Source organism: Cetorhinus maximus, chromosome 4 (genome assembly GCF_964194155.1).
Source record: "Cetorhinus maximus chromosome 4, sCetMax3.hap1.1, whole genome shotgun sequence".
NCBI classification, from domain to species: domain Eukaryota; kingdom Metazoa; phylum Chordata; class Chondrichthyes; order Lamniformes; family Cetorhinidae; genus Cetorhinus; species Cetorhinus maximus.
Window position 1 is genome coordinate 72,540,051 of NC_135882.1, and position 23,810 is coordinate 72,563,860.

Consider the following 23,810-nt stretch of genomic DNA (forward strand, 5'->3'; position numbering starts at 1 on the left):
AGCCCTGACAACATTCTGGCAATAGTACTGAAGAATTGTGCTCCAGGACTTACCGCAGCCCCTAGCCAAGCTATTCCAGTACAGCTACAATACTGGCATCGACCCAGCTGTAAGGAAAATTGCCCAGGTATGTCCTGTCCACAAAAAGCAGGACAAATCCAACTCAGCCAATCACCACCCCATCAGTCTACTCTTGATCATCAGTAAAGTAATGGAAGGGGTCATCAACAGTGCTATTAAATGGATATTGCTTAGTAATAACCTGCTGACTGAGGCCCAGTTTAGGTTCCACCAGGGCCACTGAGCTCCTGACCTTGTTACTGCCTTGGTTTAAACATGGACAAAAGAGCTGAACTCCCGAGGTGAGGTGAGATTGACTGCCCTTGACATCAAGGCCACATATGACTGAGTGTGGAGCCCTAGCAAAACTGGAGTCAATGGGAATCAGGGGGAAATCTCTCTGCTGGTTGGAGTCATACCTAGCACAAAGGAAGATGGTTGTGGTTGTTGGCGGTTAGTTATCTCAGCTCCAGGACATCACTGCAGGAGTTCCTCTGGGTAGTGTCCTAGGCCCAACCATCTTCAGCTGTGTTATCAATGATCTTCCTTCCATCCATCATCATAAGGTCAGAAGTGGGATGTTTGCTGATGATTGCACAATGCTCGGCACCATTCGCAACTCCTCAGACACTGAAGCAGTCCATGTCCAAATGCAGCAAGACCTGGACAATATCCAGGTTTGGGCTGACAAGTGCCAGGTAATGACCGTCCCCAACAAGAAAGAATCCAACAAACGCCCTTGAATTTCAATGGCATTACCATCACTGAATTCCCCACTATCAACATCCTGGGGGTTACCATTGATCAGGATCTGAAATGGACTAGCCATATAAATACTGTGGCTACAAGAGCAGATCAGAGGCTAGGAATAGTGTGACAAGTAACCCACCTCCTGACTGTCCAAAGCCTGTCCACCATCTACAAGGTGCAAGTCAGGAGTGTGATGGAATACTCTCCACTTGCCTGGATAAGTGCGTCTCCCACAGCACTCAAGAAGCTTGACACCATCCAAGTGGCCCATTTGATTGGCACCATACCCTTAAACATTCACTCCCTCCACCACCAACACACAGTGGCAGCAGTGTGTACCATCTAAAAGATGCACTGCAGGAATTCACCAAGGCTCTTCGACAGCACCTTCCAAACCCATAACCACTACCATCTAGAAGGAAAAGGGCAGCAGATGGATGGGAACACCATCACCTACAAGTTCCCCTCCAAGCCACTCAACATCCTGACTTGGAAATATATCACCGTTCCTTCCCTGTCGCCGGGTCAAAACCTTGGAACTCCCTTCCTAACAGCACTGTGGGTGTACCTACACCACATGGACTGCAGCGGTTCAAGAAGGCAGCTCACCACCAGCATCTCAAGGGCAACGAGGGATGGGCGATAAATGCTGGCCCAGCCAGCGAAGCCCACATCCCGTGAATGAATAAAAAAAACCATGGAAGGGAAAGTAGGCAATATTTGTGATAGAAAAAAATCCGGGATTGACAACTAAGCTCAGGGTCAAGTTGGACAGCGAGGTTGCAAACAGTGTGGCCATTGTTGAGCCAGAGAGGGTGGGAGTGAATAGTGGAATTAATGAAAGTATGCAATTTTTGATGGGGACCGAAGATGATGGCTTTGGTACTCCTAATGTTTAACACAAGAAATTTAGAAATTATCCAAGATTAGATATCTGGCAAGCAGTCTGATAACATATGATGTTATATGTTAAGAAAAATGATGGAGAGTTAGATCTTTTGTCAGTGTGTGAAGGAGCTGGCAGTTGTGGGAAAGATGGGCAGAGATGTGGCAGGCAGCAACACATTTAAGAACTTTGCTGAAGAAATAGGAAATGGAACAGAACTTTGCAAGAACACGGAGGTTGGGAGTGCTTTCAAAGTTTGTTTCTGACATTATCCCTCGAGCATTCCATGTGTTAAAACAAAGGCGGGGTTTGCTGGTATGATCTTTTCTTAGCCCTGATCCGGCATGTTGAGTTACTGACAGTAATTCTAGACCTGCACTAGTTGTCCTGCTTTAAGTGGCGCCAGGTTGAGCCTGAGTTTCCCATTGGGGAGAGGGGGGGAGGGGCAAACACTCGGACTCAACCATTCTCGTACACGTGAATATCGGGGGGGTGGTGGAGGGAAAGAGACGAGCCGTGGGTTTAAATACTCGGAAAGAAAATGAATGAAATGGAAACAAATGCAGAATTGTGGAAAAACAAATAGCGGGTTTCAATATTTCAAAGCGGCTGACTGTAGTCTAGAAGATGCCAATAGAGCAGCAGCGCTGGCGCTCCCCCCACTTCCTCGCCCGCCCCCGCTGGACTCATTTCTCTTTAGTGTTTGCCGATGTTTGAGCCGTTTCTAGGGTCTCCCCTAGAAAACAGGTAGGAACCGGGGAGGGGGGGGAAGAGACCGGGGAGGGTGGCAAGCACCCGGCTGGTAGCGGAGGACCTGGTGCTGTTTGGAGGCACAAGCTATGGGTGCCGGTTATGAGCGGTCGGGTTGGCCGCGGGGATCGGCCATGATGTGAGCGGAGCTGGAGCTTTAACCGGGGGGGAGGGGGAGGAGCTGCAGCAGCCCCGGGGTCACCCAGTCCCCCCAAGACCCATTACCCCGCTGCACATCACCCCCTCCCCCCCCTCCCCGCAACTGCCCCCTCCCCCTCTCCCCGCAACTACCCCCTCCCCTTCTCCCCGCAACTGCCCCCTCCCCCCGCAACTGCCCCCTCCCCCCGCAACTGCCCCCTCCCCCTCTCCCCGCAACTGCCCCCTCCCCCCGCAACTGCCCCCTCCCCCCGCAACTACCCCCTCCCCTTCTCCCCGCAACTGCCCCCTCCCCCCGCAACTACCCCCTCCCCCCGCAACTGCCCCCTCCCCCTCCCCCCGCAACTGCCCCCTCCCCCCGCAACTACCCCCTCCCCTTCTCCCCGCAACTGCCCCCTCCCCCCGCAACTACACCCTCCCCTTCTCCCCGCAACTGCCCCCTCCCCCCGCAACTACCCCCTCCCCCCGCAACTGCCCCCTCCCCCTCCCCCCGCAACTACCCCCTCCCCCCGCAACTACCCCCTCCCCCCGCAACTACCCCCTCCCCTTCTCCCCGCAACTGCCCCCTCCCCCCGCAACTGCCCCCTCCCCCGCAACTACCCCCCCTCCCCCTCCCCGCAACCACCCCCTCCCCCCCGCAACTGCCCCCTCCCCCCCGCAACTACCCCCCTCCCCGCAACTGCCCCCCTCCTCTCCCCGCAACTACCCCCTCCCCCTCTCCCTGCAACTGCCCCCTCCCCTGCGCAACTACCCCCCTCCCCGCAACTACCCCCTCCCCGCAACTACCCCCCCCGCAACTACCCCCTCCCCGCAACTGCCCCCCTCCCCCCGCAACTACCCCCCTCCCCCGCAACTGCCCCCCTGCAACTACCCCCTCCCCCGCAACTACCCCCTCCCCGCAACTGCCCCCCTCTCCCCTGCAACTGCCCGCTCCCTCTGCAACTGCCCCCCTCCCTCTGCAACTGCCCCCCTCCCCTGCAACTGCCCCCTCTCCCCGCAACTACCCCCTCCCCCCCCCTCTGCAACTGCCCCCCTCCCTCTGCAACTACCCTCTCCCCTGCAACTGCCCCCTCTCCCCTGCAACTGACCCCCTCCCCCTGCAACTGCCCCCTCTCCCTGCAACTACCCCCTCCCCCTCTCCCCGCAACTGCCCCCCTCTCCCCGCAACTGCCCCCAACCCCCCGCAACTGCCCCCAACCCCCTGCAACTACCCCCTCCCCCTCTCCCTGCAATTGCCCCCCTCCCTCTGCAACTGCCCCCTCCCTCTGCAACTACCCCCTCCCTCTGCAACTACCCCCTCCCCCTCTCCCCTGCAACTGCCCCCTCTCCCTTGCAACTGCCCCCTCTCCCCTGCAACTGCCCCCTCTCCCCTGCAACTGCCCCCCTCTCCCCTGCAACTGCCCCCTCTCCCCTGCAACTGCCCCCTCTCCCCTGCAACTGCCCCCTCTCCCCTGCAACTGCCCCCTCTCCCCTGCAACTGCCCCCTCTCCCCTGCAACTGCCCCCTCTCCCCTGCAACTGCCCCCTCTCCCCTGCAACTGCCCCCTCTCCCCTGCAACTGCCCCCTCTCCCCTGCAACTGCCCCCTCTCCCCTGCAACTGCCCCCTCTCCCCTGCAACTGCCCCCTCTCCCCTGCAACTGCCCCCTCTCCCCTGCAACTGCCCCCTCTCCCCTGCAACTGCCCCCTCTCCCCTGCAACTGCCCCCTCTCCCCTGCAACTGCCCCCTCTCCCCTGCAACTGCCCCCTCTCCCCTGCAACTGCCCCCTCTCCCCTGCAACTGCCCCCTCTCCCCTGCAACTGCCCCCTCTCCCCTGCAACTGCCCCCTCTCCCCTGCAACTGCCCCCTCTCCCCTGCAACTGCCCCCTCTCCCCTGCAACTGCCCCCTCTCCCCTGCAACTGACCCCCTCCCCCTGCAACTGCCCCCTCTCCCCGCAACTGCCCCCTCTCCCCGCAACTGCCCCCTCTCCCTGCAACTGCCCCCTCCCCCTCTCCCTGGCAACTGCCCCCTCTCCCCGCAACTGCCCCCTCCCCCCGCAACTACCCCCTGCAACTCCCACCCACAACTACCCCCCTCCCCCTACAACTGTCCCCTCACCTCTGCATCTGCCCTCCTCCCCCGCAACTGCCCTGCTCCCCCGCAACTGCCCTCCTCCCCCGCAACTGCCCTCCTCCCCCGCAACTGCCCTCCTCCCCCGCAACTGCCCTCTCCACTCGCAACTGCCCTCTCCCCCTGCAACTACCCCCTCCCACCCACAACTACCCCTTCCCTCGGCAATGGCCCCCACCTCCCGCAACTGCCCCCCCCCACAACTATCCCCTCCTCCTGCAACTACCCGCGCAACTACCGCCCCCAACTACCCCCTCCCCCCCGCAACACCCCAACGCTCGCCCCTGCACCTCCCCCCCGCATCTCCCCCCACTCCACCCCTGCACCTCCCCCCTGCACCTCCCTGCAACACCCCCCACTCCCCCACCGCAATTCCCGCCGGCAACTCCACCTTGCCCTCCCGCAACGCCCCCCCACCGCTGCCCCGCGACCCCCCCTCACCCTCTCCCATCACACACCCTGCAAAACCCCCCCTCCCCGCCCTCCGCCCCGCAACCCCCTTCCCCGCCCTCCGCCCCGTAACCCCCCTCCCCGCCCTCCGCCCCGCAACCCCCCTCCCCGTCCTCCGCCCCGCCACCCCCCTCCCCGCCCTCCGCCCCGCCACCCCCCTCCCCGCCCTCCGCCCCACCACCCCCCTCCCCGCCCTCCGCCCCGCCACCCCCACCCCGCCCTCCGCCCCGCCACCCCCACCCCGCACTCCGCCCCGCCACCCCCCTCCCCGCCCTCCGCCCCGCCACCCCCCTCCCCGCCCTCCGCCCCGCCACCCCCCTCCCCGCCCTCCGCCCCGCCACCCCCCTCCCCGCCCTCCGCCCCGCCACCCCCCTCCCCGCCCTCCGCCCCGCCACCCCCCTCCCCGCCCTCCGCCCCGCCACCCCCCTCCCCGCCCTCCGCCCCGCCACCCCCTCCGCCCCGCCACCCCCCTCCCCGCCCTCCGCCCCGCCACCCCCTCCCCGCCCTCTGCCCCGCCACCCCCCTCCCCGCTCTCCGCCCCGCCACCCCCCTCCCCGCCCTCCGCCCCACAACCCCCCTCCCCGCCCCGCAACCCCCCTCCCCGCCCCGCAACCCCCCCTCCCCGCCCCGCAACCCTGCTCCCCGCCCTCCGCAACCCCCCTCCCCGCCACTCCCCTCCCCGCAAGCCCCCTCCCCACCCTTCAGCCCGTAAGCCCCCTCCCCGCCCGGCCACCCGCCCTCCACGCCCGGCCACCCACCCTCCCCTCCTCACCCTTCCCTCCTCACCCTTCCCTCGCATCTTCCCCCTACCCCTCTCCCCTGCAACGCCCCCTCCTCCCCCCTGCAACCCCACCTCGTCCTCACAATTCCCCCTCCTCTTCCCCCCTGAAAGCGCCCCTCATACATCCTTCCCATTCGCCACCCTCCTCCACCCCCACACAACTCCCCCCTGCCCACTACAACTCTTTCTGTGCCCCTACCCCCACTGCCCACCTCTCACTCGCCACAACTCCCTTCTCAGCTCCCCCTTCCCCTCCCCCATACTGCTCCCCCTCTTCCCCACCCCCACCTCCGGCTGCCTCACCTCTGAAATGGCCAAGGAAGATGCATCTTGTCCTCATTGCGAGAATAAATTAAGATAAACACCACAGGGTCCTCCGAGCTTCAGATGAGCACTTGCAGCTCAAATTATGCTGTCTTCTCTTGCAGCTTAATCAAATGGCCAAGCAGAGGTCAGCTAATTGTGTCTCTTCTTAATTAAGCACTGTCTGCTGGTACACTTGGTGTTCTGCATCCAGTGGGCACCACAGGGCATGGAGTGTCTGGTTTAGTTGGGAACATTTCCTCTGCTTTTGATGTCACTTTCTTGCTTCTTTTGAGGTGCTTCTAGTTCGATTGGACTGTTTGTTTATTTCCTATGTTAGTGGTGCCCTAAAAAGTACAAATGTGCTGATTTTTGTTTAGTGGCCACTGGGCAACCCAGTGGCCCTGTTATTGCTCCAGTGAAGTAGATAATCAACAATTGCATGACACTCTCGGATAATTAAGTCACTAAGCAAATAACTCCTTGTATTAAATATTGAAAATTAAAATGAATTAAAATTCAAGTATTAAAATTTTCATTCATATATTGTGTCCAGGGAATGATAGCGTAGTGACTATGTTACTAAACTAGTAATCCAGAAGCCTGGCTAATGCTTCAAAGACATGAGGTCAAATCCCACCATCAAAGCTGGGGAATTTAAATTCAATGCATACATAAATCTGAAAGCTAGCCTGTGATGGTGACTATGAAACTAATGGATTGTAATAAAAACCCATCTGATTCACTAATTCCTTTGGGAAGGAAAGCTCCTGTCCTTACCTGGTCTGGCACATGTGTGATTCCGGACCACAACAATGTGATTGACTCGTAAGTGCCCTAGAAAGCAGCTCGGTTACATCAAGTTGCTGCTAAAAAGTCAAATACCAATAAAATTGGATAGACCTCGAGAAACAACCTAGCACCAGATACAACAAAGGTATACCTACCCCAGTCGACCCTAAAAAACCTTCCTTACTAGCATCTATAGATTTATGTCAAAAGTGGGAGTGCTACCATGGACAGGACAGATCCACCAGAGGTGGTGACACAGTGGTATACAGTTAGGAGGAAATAGTCCTGGGAGTCCTCAACATTGCCTGTGACCCCATGAAGTCTCATGGCATCAGGTCGAACATAGGCAAGGAAATTTCCTGCTGATTACCACTGACCACCCTCATATATCTTATCACACATCATCTTTGCGCTTCTAATTGTCTAACATATGAATCAGTGCTAAGCCATGTGGAAAACCACTTGGAATAAGCACTGAAGGAAGCAAAGGCACAGAGTGTATTCTGGGTGGGGTCTTGTGTCCATCACCAAGAGTGGCTCTGCAACACCACTACTGAGCGAGTTAGGTGAGCCCTAAAGGGCATATCTACCAGACTGAGCCTGCGGTAGGTGATGAGAGAACCAACACAACAGAAAAGCCTACTTGACCTTGTTTTCACCAATCTGCCAGATGCAAATATCCATACCAGTATTTGTAGGTGTGACTACTGCACATTCCTAGTAGAGATGAAGTCCTATCTTCACAATGAGATGCCCTGCTTTGAGTTGCATGACACTCCAACTGTGCTAAATGGGATAGATGCAGAGCAGAACTAACAGCTCAAAGCTGGGCGTCCATGAGACACTGTGTACCATTTGCAGCAGTAGAATTGTATTCTACCATAATCTGCAAACTTGTGGCCTGGTATATCCCTCCCTATCATTGCTGTCAAGCCAGGCTCAATGAAGAGAGTTCAGCAACATGCCAGGAGCAGCACTAAGTATATATAAAATGAGATGGCACCTTATCAAAGCTACAACACTCAGATTTGGGTTGATAAGTCGCAAGTAACATTTGTACCACACAAGTGCCAGGCAATAACCATTTCCAACAAGGGAGAAAGTAACAATCTCCCCATGACATTCAATGACATTACTGTCGCTGGATCCCTCACTATCAACATCTGGGGTTTACATTGACCAAAAACTGAACTGGACCAGCTCAATAAATTCTGTGGCTACAAGAGCAGGTCAGAGGCTGGGAATTCTGAGGTGAGTAACTCACCACCTGACTCCCCAAAGTCTATCCACATCAGGAGTTTAATTGAATACTCTCCACTTGCCTGGATGAGTGCGGCTCCAACAACATTCAAGAAGCTCAATGGCATCCAGGACAAAGCAGCCTGCTTGGTTGACACCCCATCCTCCAACAAAACATTTACTCCCTCCACCACCGACACACAGTGGCAGCAGTGTGTACCATATACAAGATGCACTGCAGCAACTCACCAAGGCTCTTTCGACAGCACATTCCAAACCCGCAACCTCTAGCACCAAAAGGACAAGGGCCGCATATGCATTGGAACACCACCACCTGCAAGTTCCTCTCCCAGCCAATCACCATCCTGACTTGGAACAACAATGCCATTCCTTTACTGTTGCTGGATCAAAACCCTGGAACACTCTTCATAAATCACCATGGATGCATCTACACCAGATTGACAGTAGTGGTTCAAGAAGGCTCAGTACCACTTTCTCAAGGCAATTAGGGATGGGCAACAAATGCTGGCCTAGCTAGTGACACCCATACTCCATGAAAGAATTAAAAAAAAAACAGAAGCTTAATTTGGGTTCTTCCAGAAACACTTGGCTCCGAATTTCATTACATACTTTGCCCAAGCATGGACGGAAGATTTGAATTCCAGAGGTGAGGTGAGGGTGACTGTCCTTGACATCAAAGCAACGTTTGACAAGTATGGGGACAGGAGCCTTAGTAAAATTGAAGTCAGTGTTAATCAGGAGGAATACTCTCCAGTGGTTGAATTCATGCCCAGCAGAAAGGAAGATTGTTCTGGTTGTTGGAGACCAATCATCTTAGCCACAGTACATCACTACAGGAGTTCCTCAGGCTAGTATCCTAAACCCAGCCACCTTCAGCTGTTTCATCAATGACCTTATTCAGCTCAATTCTCAAGTCCACAGATAATGACGTAGCCGGTGCCCATGTGCAGCAAGACCTGGACAACATCCAGACTTGGCTGTTAAGTGGCAAGCAATATTCGCATGCAAGTTGCAGGCAATGACCATCTCCAACGAGAAAGAATCTAAGCATCTCCCCTTAACATTCAGTGGCATTGCTATCAATCAATCCTCCATCAACATCCTGGGGTCACTATTGACCAGGAACTTAATGGAGCAGCCATATAAATACTGTGGCTACAAGAGCAGATCAGAAACTGGGAATTTTGTGTTTAACTCACTTCCTGACTTCCGAAAGCCATTCTGTCATCTACAAGGCACAAACCAGGAGTGTGATGGAATATTCTCTGTTTTCCTAGATGAGTAAACAAGAGAATGTAAGAAATAGGAGCAGGAGATGACCATACAGCACATTGAGCCTAGTCCACCATTCAACATGATCATGACTGATCTGGGGCTTTCACTCCACTTTCCCACCGAATCTCCATATCCCTCGATTCCCTGGAGTCCTAAAATCTATCTCAGCCTTAAATATCACAGAATCTTTACAGTGTAGAAGGAGGCCATTTGGCCCATCGAGTCTGCACTGGCTGTCTGAAAGAGCATTCTGCCTAGTCCACTCCCCTGCAACATTCATTCTTTTCAGATAGTAATCCTTTTTGATGCCTCAATTGAACCTGCCTCCACCACCTTCTCAGGAAGTTCGTTCCTGACTCCAACCACCCTCTGGGTGAAGAAATTTTTCCTCACATCAATTTTACTCCTTTTGCCAATTATTTTGAATCTGTGCCCTCGAGTTCTTGATGCTGTCTTGAGTGGGAACAGTTTCTCACTATTTACACTGTCCATACCCCTCTACCAAGTCTCCCCTCAACCTTCTTTTCTCCTAGGAAAACAGTCCCAATCTCTCCAATCTATCCTCATAGCTACAGTTCTTTATCCCTGAATCATTCTTGTGAGTCTCCTCTGTAATCTCTCTAATGCCTTCACATCCTTCCTCAAGTATGGTGACCAGAACTGGACACAGTACTCCAAATGAGGCCTAACTAGTGTCTTATATAAGTTCAACATGACCTCCTTACTCTTGTACTCAATGCCCCTATTAATAAAACCTAAGATACTATATACTTTATTAACTGCTCTTTCAACATGCCCTGCCATCTTCAATGACTTATGTAACCGCACTTCCTTTAGAGTTTCTCATTTTTTTTTATACTGTTTCTCCATATTCTTCCTGCTAAAATGAATCATCTCACACTTCTCTGCATTGAACTTCATCTGCCACTTGTCTGTCCAATTCACCAACATGTCTATGTCCTTTCGAAGTTCAAGACTATCCTCATCACAGTTCACAACGTTTCCAATCTTCGTATCATTCACAAATTTTGAAATCATGCTCTGAACACCACAGTCTAGGTCATTAATATATATCAGGAAGAGCAAGGGTCACAACACTGACCCCTGGGGAACTCCACTACAGACCTTCCTCCGATATGAGAAAGAACCATTTATCTCTACTCTCTGTTTCCTGCACTCAGCCAATTTCTTATCTAAGTGTCTACCTTCCCTTTTATTCCATGAGCTAGAATTTTGCTCACAAGCCTGTTGTGTGGCACTGTATCAAATGTCTTTTGAAAATCCATATATACCACATCAACAACATTGCCCTTATCAACTTTCTCTGTTACCTCCTCAAAAAATTCCAGCAAGTTAGTTAAACATAATTTACCCTTAATGAATCCTTGCTGGTTTTCCATAATTATCCTGCACTTCTCTAAGTGATTAGTGATTTTGCCCCGAACTATAGTTTCCAGAAGTTTCCCAACCACTGACTGGTCTGTGGTTGCCGGCTTTATCCTTACACCTCTTTTTGAACAAGGGTGTAACGTTTGTAATTTTCCAGCCCTCTGGCACCACCCTTGTTTCTAAGGAAGACTAGAAGATTATCAGTAGTCCTCTGCAATTTCCACTCTCACTTCCCTTGGTATCCTTGGATGCATCTCATCCGGTCCTGGTACCTTATTTATTTTAAGTAAAGATAGCCTTTCTAATACCTCCTCCTTCTCAATTGTAAATTCTTCGAGTGTACCAGTTACCTCCTCTCTCACCTTGGCCTGTGTAGAATCATCTTCTTTTGTAAAGACAGATGTAAAGTACTCGTTTAGTACCTCTGCTATTTCTCCAGCCTCCCCTTTTTTATCCCTAATCATAGAGTCATAGAGGTCTACAGCACAGAAAAAGGCCCTTCGGCCAATTGAGTCTGCGCCAGTCAAACAGGTACCTAACTATTCTCCCATTTTCCAGCGCTAGGCTCATAGCCTTGTATGCCATGGCATCGCAAGTGCACACTCAAATACTTCTTAAATGTTCTGAGGGTTTCTGCCTCTATCACCCTTTCAGGCAGCGAGGTCTAGACTCCCAACACCCTCTGGGTGAAAAGATTCTTCCTCACATCCCCTCTAAACCTCCTGCCCCTTACCTTAAATCTATGCCCCCTGTTTAGATCCCTCTACCAAGGGGAAAAGTTCCTTCCTGTCTACCCTATCAATACTCTTCATAATTTTAGACACATTTTATAATTTTATAATATTAATCAGCCATACTCTTCCTTTTACCACCCCTTTATTATTTATATGCTTATATAAGACCTTGGAATTCCCTTTTATGTTAGCTGCCAGTCTCATTTCATGCCTTCTCCTTGCTTTTCTTATTAGCTTTTTCACTTCTCCTCTGGTCCTTATATATTCAGCCTGATTCTCCATTGTGTTTTTTACCTGACATCTGTCGTATGTGCACTTCTTCCTTTTCATCTTCACCTCTATTTCTCTTGTCATCCAGGGCGCTCTGGATTTATTTTTCCTACCTTTCCCCTTCAAGAGAATATGCCTTGATATTGCCTGCAATACTTTTTCTTTAAAGGTGGCCCATTGATCAACCACCGTCTTTTCTGCCAACATTTGATTCCAACTCACTTGACTCACATGCATTCTAACCCCATCGAAGTTGGCTTTCCCCCAATTAATTATCCCTGCTTTGGATTGTTCCTTATCCTTCTCCACGGCCAACCTAAACCTTATGATATAATGGTCACACATATTCAATAATGGCACATCCACGACCCTCTGGGGTAGAGAATTCCAAAGATTCACATTCCTTTCAGTGAAGAAATTTCCCCTCATCCCAGTCCTAAATGATTGGCCTGAAAATGTGCCCCTTTGTTTGATATCCCCCAGCCAGGGGAAACAAAGTCTCAATATCTACCCTGTCAAGCCCTTTCATACTCTTAAATGTTTCAATTACATCACCTCTCATTCTTCTAAAGTCGAGGGAAGATAGAACCAATTTACTCAGCCTCTCATCATAGGACAACCCTTTCATCCCAAGGACAATCCAGTGAACCTCTGCTATACTCCCTCCAGTGCAAGTGTATCCTTCTTAAATATGGAGACTAAAATTGCACACAGTACTCTAGGTGTTGTCTTGTACTCCATTCCCCTTACAGTAAAGGCCAATGTGCTATTTGCTTTCCTAATTGTTTGCTGTACATGCACGCTAACTTTGTGTTTCTTGTATGATAACACTCGAGTCTCTCTCAACATCAACATTAACAAGTTTCACGCCTTTGAAAAATATTCTGCTTTTCTATTCTTCTAACCAAAGTGAATAACCTCACACTTCCCCAGATTATACTCCATATGCCACCTTGTTGTCCACTCACTTAACCTGACTATATCCCTTTGCAGTCTTTTTGTGCCCTCCTCACAGATTGCATTCCTACCTAGCTTTGTATTGTCAGCAAACTTAGATACATTACTCTCTCTCTCTTCATCAAAGTCATTACCTTTACTGTTGCTGGGTCAAAGTCCTGGAGCTCCCTCCCTAACAGCACTGTGGGTGTATCTGCAACGGTTCAAGGAGGCAGCTCACCACCACCTTCTCAAGGGCAATTTGGGATGGGCAATAAATGCTGTCTCAGCCATTGGCGCCCACATCCCATGAATGAAGAAAAAAAAATACAGATTGCAAATAGCTGAGGTCCCAGTACTGATCCTTATAGTCCTAATGTTAAGATCCTTCAGGGTTTGAAAATCTATGCCCTATTTCATCTGCTAAACACTACAGTCATCCATTTAGGCAGTATCTTATTTGAAATTCCTGGTTCCTGAATAATAGTTTGTGGAACAGTTTCCATAATGTAACCAGTCTCCAAGTGAAAGACTTTCTCCTGATTTTCCTGTGGATTTATTAGTATCTATTTTGTATTTAAGGCCCATCTCCAAGCTATTCAGAATTTTAAAAACTTCTCCGGCTCTCTTCTCAAACATCTCTTTTCTAAAGAAAAAAGCCCTATCCTGTTTAATTTAATACCTCAGTCTGGTACCATTCTTGTAAATCTTTTTTGTATTTTTTCCAATGCTTTGATGTTCTCTTTATAATATGGAAATCAGATCTCTGCACAGTACTCCAGTTGCAGTCTGACCAGGGTGCTATACAAGTTTAACATCCAGTTCTTTGTTTTATTTGCTTTGTGTACCTGCAGTGCTGCTATTGACATTTTTTTCATTTGTATTCCTAGCCGCTTTGGTTTTCAATCAAGTTTCTTATTTCTCACCACTTCATGATCTATAGTATATCCCAATTAAGGTGATTGATCTTTTCATATCTTTTAAATCAATCTATATGGATTCTGAATTTGCCTTTCCATTAGTTACATCTGTTTTTTTCTACCATCATTATGGTGTCTTTAACTCATACAGCTACTCCACCTCCCTCATCTTTTCCCTTTCGTTCTGAAATGTGTTATATTCAGCAATATTTAGTTGCCAGCCTGTTCTCTATGTAACCATGCTTGTCATTACTACTGTATTTGGATCCTCTCTGCAAATTATTCCCTCCAGTTCATTCATTTTATTTTGAGTACTGTATGCAATGCTGCACCATTGTTTAAATTGTTTTTAGTAATTATTTTACCTTTATGCGCTTTGATCTAATTTTTGGACATTCATGTTATCCTTATTCCTTCCTTTAGTTTGTCCTTTACTCTCTTTTCTTGCTTCTTTTATTGTTGGGTGTTATGGCACAGCTGATGGTAAATGCTGAGCTGCTCAAATCCCAGAGGGAAACTTGAGACAACTGCCACAACTTGATTTGCAATTTGTATAAATTTTGGTATGCATGCCTTGAATTCAGTAGTAATAAGACCACCAAGTCTCATAGGTTTCTTACAAAACTAAATTAAGCCTTTATTAATCGAAGAAATTATTTTAAATGCAAATGTAGATTTACCCTAATTAATCTAACTCCAAGTTACACTTTCATTAAGGCAACAGTAAGACACATAGATTTTAAAGGACCCAGGCAACAAAACATGACACCCTGAACAATCCAATTCAATGTGAGTTTTCTTAACTTCAGTACTTTGTAGACCGCAGCTTGAGGTGTAGATGCTGAAGGCTTTTCACACTAGTTAGATCTTAGAATGCCTACCCTTACGCATAGCCTTTGCTCCTTTATACATATTTTCCCCTTTGAATGCAAATTCCCATTGTTTCACGAAGGACTTTACCTTTCTAATAATAAAAATCTCTCATAGTACCAAGTTTACCAGTAATCTTTGGGAAAAATAAACACATTGTTTCTTAACTTCCCCTGGCTAGGTGCAATATTTCACTCCCTCTCTTTGAATCCAAGCTTGTCTGGTTTATTTAAAATGCAAATGTTCCCTTTATCTCTTACATTCTACAACTTCCCCCATGTTTACCTACTTAACATTTCAAACCCAACGTATCTTTTGATACACCAAAGCCTTCAGACCAGCTGCCTTTAATCCAATTAAGTCTTTCACACACAGGCACACACACACACGCAGACACATATAGACACACATACCACTATTTTACAATAAATTCCGATAACATTATTATATCTTCCTGACATTAGGGGGAAAATTTTCCCCCCATTGGTGGGGTTGTGTGGGGACGGGCACGGACCCGATCGGTGTCCCGATCGAATCCGTGCCGCCATTTTACGTGGCTGGGCCAATTAAGGCCTGTTCAGCGTGACGCGCACCTGGAAGTGCTGTGCGCTCCCTGTGCGGGCAGGGGTGGGGGGTCCCTGAGTCGGGAGTGCGCTTTTTTGTGCATGCGTGTAAAAGAGCACAGAAATCTCCCTGAGACACAGAGGTGCCTCAGGGAGATGAGTTTTAAGTTTGAAAAATTTTAATAAAGAAAAAAAATTTTTTTAAGACATGTCCCCTCACGTGACAGTGCCACATGAGCTGGGACGTGTCAATGAACTTTAATGAAAAACTTTATTTAATTTATAAACCCTTCATGAAAGCTCATCCCGCCTGTGAATGAGGTTCCATGGAAAATGCGAAGTCTGCCAGGGCTCTTTGCCTGCCTGCCACCTTAAGGCTGGACAGGCAGTTTTCTCAATAGGGTTAATTAATTAATTAATGGCCTTAACATGCCTTTGACAGTTCGGCGGGCACGCAGCCGATTCGGCGGTGTGCCAGCTGAACTGAAAATCTAAATGAAGCGCAGTGACGCCGGGATGCACGCCCGACATCAACCCGCGTAATTTTACGCATCGGCGAGTGGGCCCTGCTCCTGCTCGCCGAGCCGAAAATTCTCCCCTGGGTTTCTGTAATTTCTGGCAGTTCCATCTCTCAATGTTATTAGTTTGAAGTTTTATTTACAACTGTGGGTACCCTTTCTCCTTAGAGCTTGTTTTTTCACCTGGTTCGAGTGCAACTTTTTTCAATGGTACAGCTCATTCCTGATGCCAGTGTCCCATGAAGTGGAATCCCCTTTCTCCATGTCATTTCCTTAAGCACACATTGACTTTACTAATTTATTTGTCCTTATGCCAGTTTGCACGAGCTTAGGTAACAACCAGAGTATTTTAGCCATGAAGCCCCACTTTTCAATTGAGCACCCAACTCCTAGCTCTCTCCTTGGTAGGACTTCTTTCCTAACCTTTCCTATGTTGTTCATTAAGACGTGGAGAACAACATCCGGATTCTTCTATATAATAAATAAAAGCAAAGCACTGCAGATGCTGGAAATGAAATAAAACCAGAAAATGCTGAAAAAACTCAGCAGGCCTGGCAGCATCTGTGGAGAGAAACAGAGTTAACATTTGGAGTCCATATAACTCTTCTTCAGAGCCTTCTCTTTGTCCCTTTGCAGATTTTTCCTATCAGTTTGAGATGTCCCTTACCCTGGCCCAGATAACCACACGCATTTTCGGACTCAATCTTGATCGCAAGGAATACTCAGTCCCCATAATAATTTTCTGTAACTACAACCATTCTACTCTGCTCCTCTTCCCTAGGACAATCTATTGCACTATGCCTTGGTTGGCATTTTGGCTGTCTTTTCCAGTCTTCCCTATCCATCACCTTCAACATTGACTCCCTCCACCATCAAAGCACAGTGGCAGCAGTGCGTACAATCTACGAGATACACTGCAGGAACTTATCAAGGCTCCTTCGACAGCATCTTTCAAACCCATGACCTCTACCACCAAAAGGACAAGGGCAGCAGACACATGGGAACACCACCACGTGCAAGTTACCCTACAAGCCACACACCATCCTGACTTGGAATTATATCACTGCTCCTTCACTGTCGCTGGGTCAAGATCCTGGAACTCCCTTCCTAACAGCACTGTGGGTGTACCTACACCATATGGACGGTTCAAAAAGGTGTCTGATATCACCACCTCAAGGGCAATTAGGGATGGGCAATAAAAATGCTGGCCTAGGCAGTGATGCCCACACCCCGTGAAAGAATTAAAAAAGGTATTGAGCACTTTGTACCAGTTGGACAGGAGGAGTGTCTACTGGATCCATTTCACTTCACTAGCTCTCCTATGTTCCCCTTACCTGACTAATTGACTGACAGTCACAATCTCTACTTTCTTCACCTGTGCTTCCCTTTCACGTGTGACAATACTCTGGATTGAATTACCCGGTAATTCCATCTCCTCTTCTCCCGTGCAGACCAGAAAGGTTCCAATTTTCTGTGTTGTTAAATGATTTTGGCCATGTCACTGGTGCTAATTATATGGTGACCCAGGCTCAAAGAAGAAAATATTGACCATGGTACTTGCTCTGATCATTGTCTAGTGACCTGATTTGAAATTGTAATTATTACAGTTTGTAACATACCGTTACTACACACATGCCCCTCCTCACCACTTTTGTTGGTCACTGTGACCTTCCAGTCGCAGCACATTTCAAAAGTTTAGCGTTCTTGGTTTCTGTGCCTTCATGTTTGTCTGACTCCACGCACCAAATTGAAGTCAAAATAAAAACAGAATTACCTGGAAAAACTCAGCAAGTCTGGCAGCATCGGCGGAGAAGAAATCAGTCAACGTTTCGAGCCCTCATGGCCCTTCAGCAGAACTGAAGCATAGTTTCAACAAGGGAGAAATATAAATTGGTTTAAGGTGGGTGGGGGGGAAGAGACACATTGAGGGTGTGGTGTGAGCAGATAATCAAAAGATGTCAGAGACAAAAGGGTCAAAGAGGTGTTGAAGGTGGCGGTCTTTGTCTGAGAAAAGTGCTAATTAAGAATGCAAGACAGGATATTCAAAGTACAGCTCTAGTGGGGGTGGGGTGGAAAGACTAAAGGTTTTAGTTTTAGATTTAAAAATAATGGAAATAGGTGGGGAAAGAAGAATCTATATAAATTATTGAAAAAAAAGGCGGGTGGGGGGGGAAAAGAAACGGGGTGGGGATGGGGGGAGGGGGAGTTTAAGATCTAAAGTTGTTGAATTCAATATTCAGCCCAGAAGGCTGTAAAGTGCCTAGTCGGAAGATGAGGTGCTGTTCCTCCAGTTTGCGTTGGGCTTCACTGGAACAATGCAGCAAGCCAAGGACAGACATGTGGGCAAGAGAACAGGGTGGAGTGTTAAAATGGCAAGCGACAGGGAGGTTTGGGTCTTTCTTGCGGACAGACCGCAGGTGTTCCGCAAAACGGTCGCCCAGTTTGCGTTTGGTCTCTCCAATGTAGAGGAGACCGCATTGGGAGCAACGAATGCAGTAGACTAAGTTAGGGGAAATGCAAGTGAAATGCTGCTTCACTTGAAAGGAGTGTTTGGGCCCTTGGACGGTGAGGAGAGAGGAAGTGAAGGGGCAGGTGTTGCATCTTCTGCGTGGGCATGGGGAGGTGCCATAAGTGGGGGTTGAGGAGTAGGGGGTGATGGAGGAGTGGACCAGGGTGTCCCGGAGGGAACGATCCCTACGGAATGCCGTCAAGGGGGGTGAAGGGAAGATGTGTTTGGTGGTGGCATCATGCTGGAGTTGGCGGAAATGGCGGAGGATGATCCTTTGAATGCGGAGGCTGGTGGGGTGATAAGTGAGGACAAGGGGGACCCTATCATGTTTCTGGGAAGGAGGAGAAGGCGTGAGGGAGGATGCACGGGATATGGGCCGGACACGGTTGAGGGCCCTGTCAACAACCGTGGATGGAAAACCTCGGTTAAGGAAGAAGGAGGACATGTCAGAGGAGCTGTTTTTGAAGGTAGCGTCATCAGAACAGATGCGACGGAGGCGAAGGAACTGAGAGAATGGGATGGAGTCTTTACAGGAAGCGGGGTGTGAGGAGCTGTAGTCGAGGTAGCTGTGGGAGTCGGTAGGCTTGTAATGGATATTGGTGGACAGTCTATCATCAGAAATTGAGACAGAGAGGTCAAGGAAGGGAAGAGAGTGTCAGAGATGGACCATGTGAAGTTTATTAATTTTGCTTCCAATCTCCACCCCTCCATCATCTTCACATGGTCCATCTCTGACACTTCTCTTCCCTTCCTTGACCTCTCTGTCTCAATTTCTGATGATAGACTGTCCACCAATATCCATTACAAGCCTACCGACTCCCACAGCTACCTCGACTACAGCTCCTCACACCCCGCTTCCTGTAAAGACTCCATCCCATTCTCTCAGTTCCTTCGCCTCCGTCGCATCTGTTCTGATGACGCTACCTTCAAAAACAGCTCCTCTGACATGTCCTCCTTCTTCCTTAACCGAGGTTTTCCATCCACGGTCGTTGACAGGGCCCTCAACCGTGTCCGGCCCATATCCCGCGCATCCTCCCTCACGCCTTCTCCTCCTTCCCAGAAACATGATAGGGTCCCCCTTGTCCTCACTTATCACCCCACCAGCCTCAGCATTCAAAGGATCATCCTCCGCCATTTCCGCCAACTCCAGCATGATGCCACCACCAAACACATCTTCCCTTCACCCCCCTTGACGGCATTCCGTAGGGATCGTTCCCTCCGGGACACCCTGGTCCACTCCTCCATCACCCCCTACTCCTCAACCCCCACTTATGGCACCTCCCCATGCCCACGCAGAAGATGCAACACCTGCCCCTTCACTTCCTCTCTCCTCACCGTCCAAGGGCCCAAACACTCCTTTCAAGTGAAGCAGCATTTCACTTGCATTTCCCCTAACTTAGTCTACTGCATTCGTTGCTCCCAATGCGGTCTCCTCTACATTGGAGAGACCAAACGCAAACTGGGCGACCGTTTTGCGGAACACCTGCGGTCTGTCCGCAAGAAAGACCCAAACCTCCCTGTCGCTTGCCATTTTAACACTCCACCCTGTTCTCTTGCCCACATGTCTGTCCTTGGCTTGCTGCATTGTTCCAGTGAAGCCCAACGCAAACTGGAGGAACAGCACCTCATCTTCCGACTAGGCACTTTACAGCCTTCTGGGCTGAATATTGAATTCAACAACTTTAGATCTTAAACTCCCCCTCCCCCCATCCCCACCCCGTTTCTTTTCCCCCCCCACCCGCCTTTTTTTTCAATAATTTATATAGATTCTTCTTTCCCCACCTATTTCCATTATTTTTAAATCTAAAACTAAAACCTTTAGTCTTTCCACCCCACCCCCACTAGAGCTGTACTTTGAATATCCTGTCTTGCATTCTTAATTAGCACTTTTCTCAGACAAAGACCGCCACCTTCAACACCTCTTTGACCCTTTTGTCTCTGACATCTTTTGATTATCTGCTCACACCACACCCTCAATGTGTCTCTTCCCCCCCACCCACCTTAAACCAATTTATATTTCTCCCTTGTTGAAACTATGCTTCAGTTCTGCTGAAGGGCCATGAGGGCTCGAAACGTTGACTGATTTCTTCTCCGCCGATGCCGCCAGACTTGCTGAGTTTTTCCAGGTAATTCCGTTTTTATTTTGTTTTGGATTTCCAGCATCCGCAGTAGCTTTTAGCTTTTTGTTTTCACCAAATTGAAGTGTTGACTGGAGAACAGCCTCAGGCAGACTCCTTTTCATATCCCACTAACTGGCAGACCACTTCACCTTCTGAGCTGTCTGCTTCACAGAGGTCATGAAAGTTTTCCCTAGAATCAGCAAGTTTAAGTATGTGTAACTCTAAATGATTAACAAGTTAATCAGAAATGAAATAAAGAGGAACATTTTGCAGGTAGAAAGCGGCGTAGCTTGCTAAGATGGAAGATATGGCCAAAGATAAACCTGGGGAAAAAAAAACTAAAGTCTAAATTCCAGCTTTTGTGAAACTTGTCATGAGGGTGTCAATGAGGGGCATATCATTAGGTTGTTAATGGGCTTATCTGTACCATAATGTTTATCTGTACCATAAGAATACAATAGTAAACAGCATTCATCATAGATTGATTATAGATTCAGAAACAAAAGACCCTGCATGACCACCTTCCTTGACATTTTTGAGGAGATGACATTCCAAGTAGATACAGTGGATGGAGTTTAACCTAGGCGGGGGGTCTCACCTGTTGGCTGGAGAGCTGGCGAGAACCCTTTGTCACTTACTTTCGGGAAGGTCCACTGCATTGTGTGCCAGTTAAGCACTTGACTGGGCTGCGGCAGTCTTCCCCAGGATCAAAGTCACCTAGGACGAAAATCCAGTTTTTTCACATCCCTCCTGCCACCCCTCAAATTGTGGCCAGTGTATCTAGACTTCCAAAAACATTCCATATAAGAGCCTGCTTAAAGCATTAGCTATTTGAGGTAAATTTTAGGAACAAACTTAAACAACAGGCTGAAAGATAAAAAAAACAAAACATACTTATTAGAGATGGTATGTTACAACATTGTTGAGTTATGTCAGAGTGAGGATGAATATTAAAGCAGTGAATATTTAAGTATATTAGACAAATAGAGCTAAATAAGTTTGGAAAATGACCCCAGACTAAATTGTGAAAGTAGGATACAATAAATAAAATGAAAAGATTACTAAATTATATTGCTGTATCAGCTGATTGAAATGATGCCATGTTTGTTGGAAGTGTTCAGTGCCCTAGTCAAGCTGTAATTTATGGTACCAAGGTGCAGGGAAAATGTTCAATCAGAGAAGACCCACAGGTCTCTGGTATCAAACAATCAAATTTTGAGGAAAGTGCAAATAAAACAGAATTATTTTCTTTTGAAGGAAGGTAAGCTGTATAGCCTGGATTTGATAAAGGCATGGGGTGAGATTTAGCGTTGGTAAACTTGCAAATGGTTGATGCTACAGAGCAGTCCTGATTCAGCCTTTTGTTGTCTGTGGGATAGATCGCGTAATTGGCATAACTGTTACTATCAAACTTTATTAGTAACCTTTGTGTTGTGTGCCATTCTGCATATCTGCAACCACTAAACTTTACTTTCGGTATGTACGTTTCTGAGCTTGATAAGTCACCATAAAAGGCTTCAATCAGTTTTGCAGAAGGACAAGAATAGGACATTCACATGTTATAATGACAGGAAGACTCGGCACTAATAGCCCATTCTGAAAAGTGGTTGGTACAGAAATTGCTGCTCGACTGCCAGGGTATTTTGATGCATGCTGCATGGAATCCATGTCATAGGAAAATTGAAATCGTCATTAACCACGACAAAAAATAGGTACGATAGGTACCTTCATCAAGGAAAAAAACAGTTAATCACATGAATTAACAAGCATTTTTTCGATGTGAAAACTTCCCTTTTGTATTAATAGTTGTCTCATTAACTTATTTTGTTTTTTCCAACTCTCATGAACAATTATGCTTCCTTCCACATCAATCATACAATTTCTTAAACTTATCAGAAGGCTGGAATGTGAATTTCTTTTTTTTTTACGTATACAAACTATTTGCTGACTGTATACTGTGTTTATAAGGATACTGATATCAGATGGATGCCTCACTTTTTAAAACTGTGACTTCAAATTTACAGTCTAGGTAAAAAGTTTGTAATTTTCAGTTCTGTCCAAACTAAATCATCGCAATATATACATTTTTCAGTTCCTGGATATCCTGATGTATACCACACTTGTATTTTAGTAAATCTTTGATTGCTAATGTGAAATATAAATAACTATGTGTTATGTTTATTATATGTGGTGGGTTGCTTTGGGGTGCAATGGTAATTGTGTGAGTGGGTGCAATGGCAATTTTGCAACAGGCAAGGTCATATTTGACTGGGTGATGGAAGGGAGGCAATGACTTGTGATTTTGGGCTGTTTTTTGGTATAAGTCAACGTTATCAGAACATTAGAGGAGTTGCTTGATCTTTTTCAGATGATGTTTTATGATTTTACAAATGGCTTTTTGGTCAGTTTAGCATTATACTGTGCTCAAATGCACAGCACAGTCCTGGAATGAAGCTTGGACTTGAAGATGAGTGCTTCCAACTGAACTATGCTGGCCCTTGGCTGAGCTGGAAACAGTGAAATGATCTTGTCTCTGAAAGAGAGGTAGACAGAGTTTATACTTTGGCAGATCAGTAGGAAATTAAGTTCAATTTGTATACATGTGTACTCTAAGTGCTTATCTAATTTCCTTTTAAAACCGTTGGTCATCTCCACTTCCACCACCCTCACCTTCCTGTGGTCTGAAAAACAACCATTTACCACGATTCACTGTTTTCTGTCCTTAAGCCAATTTTTATCTAAACTGACACTGACCCATCTTTTTCACGTTCCTCAATTTTATTAACCAGCTTTTTAAGTGGTACTTTGTCAATGTGGACTTTAAGAAAACATTTGACAACATCCACTGCATTTCCTTCATCAACCTTCTCTGTTACTTCATCAAAAAAATTCAATTAGATTAGTCAAACACAATCAACCTTCCGCATTCGTGCTGGCTCTTTTTTTTTATTCATTCATGGGATGCGGGCGTCACTGGCTAGACCAGTATTTATTTTCCATTCCTAATTGCTCTTGAGAAGGTGGTTGTGAGCTGCTTTCTTGAAACACTGCAGTCTCTGTGGTATAGGTATACCCACAGTGCTGTAAGGGAGGGAGTTTCAGGATTTTGACTCAGTGACAATGAAGGAACGGTGATATATTTCCAAGTCAGGATGGTGAGTGGCTTGAAGGGGAACTTGCAGGTGGTGGTGTTCCCATGTGTCTGCTGCTATGGCTAGTCCAGGTCAGTTTCTGGTCAATGGTAACCCCAGGATGTTGATAGTGGGGGGATTCAGCGATGGTAATGCCAATGAATGTCAAGGGGTGTTGGTTAGATTCTCTCTTGTTGGAGATGGTCATTGCCTGGTACTTGTGTGGTGCAAATGTTACTTGTCACTTGTCAGCCCAAGCCTGGATATTGTCCAGGTCTT

The 23,810-nt window shown here is 48.2% G+C and overlaps 1 protein-coding gene across 4 annotated transcripts in view; it reads left to right on the plus strand.

The window, feature by feature from the left end:
* Positions 1 to 2,361: 2,361 nt before the first annotated feature.
* Positions 2,362 to 23,810, plus strand: part of stau2 (staufen double-stranded RNA binding protein 2) — a 500,403-nt gene continuing 478,954 nt past the window's right edge. For all 4 annotated transcript variants that reach the window (XM_078540321.1, XM_078540322.1, XM_078540323.1 and 1 more), the window contains exon 1: positions 2,362 to 2,443. The gene's annotated coding sequence lies outside the window, so the exon portion shown is untranslated. The remainder of the gene's footprint in view (positions 2,444 to 23,810) is intronic.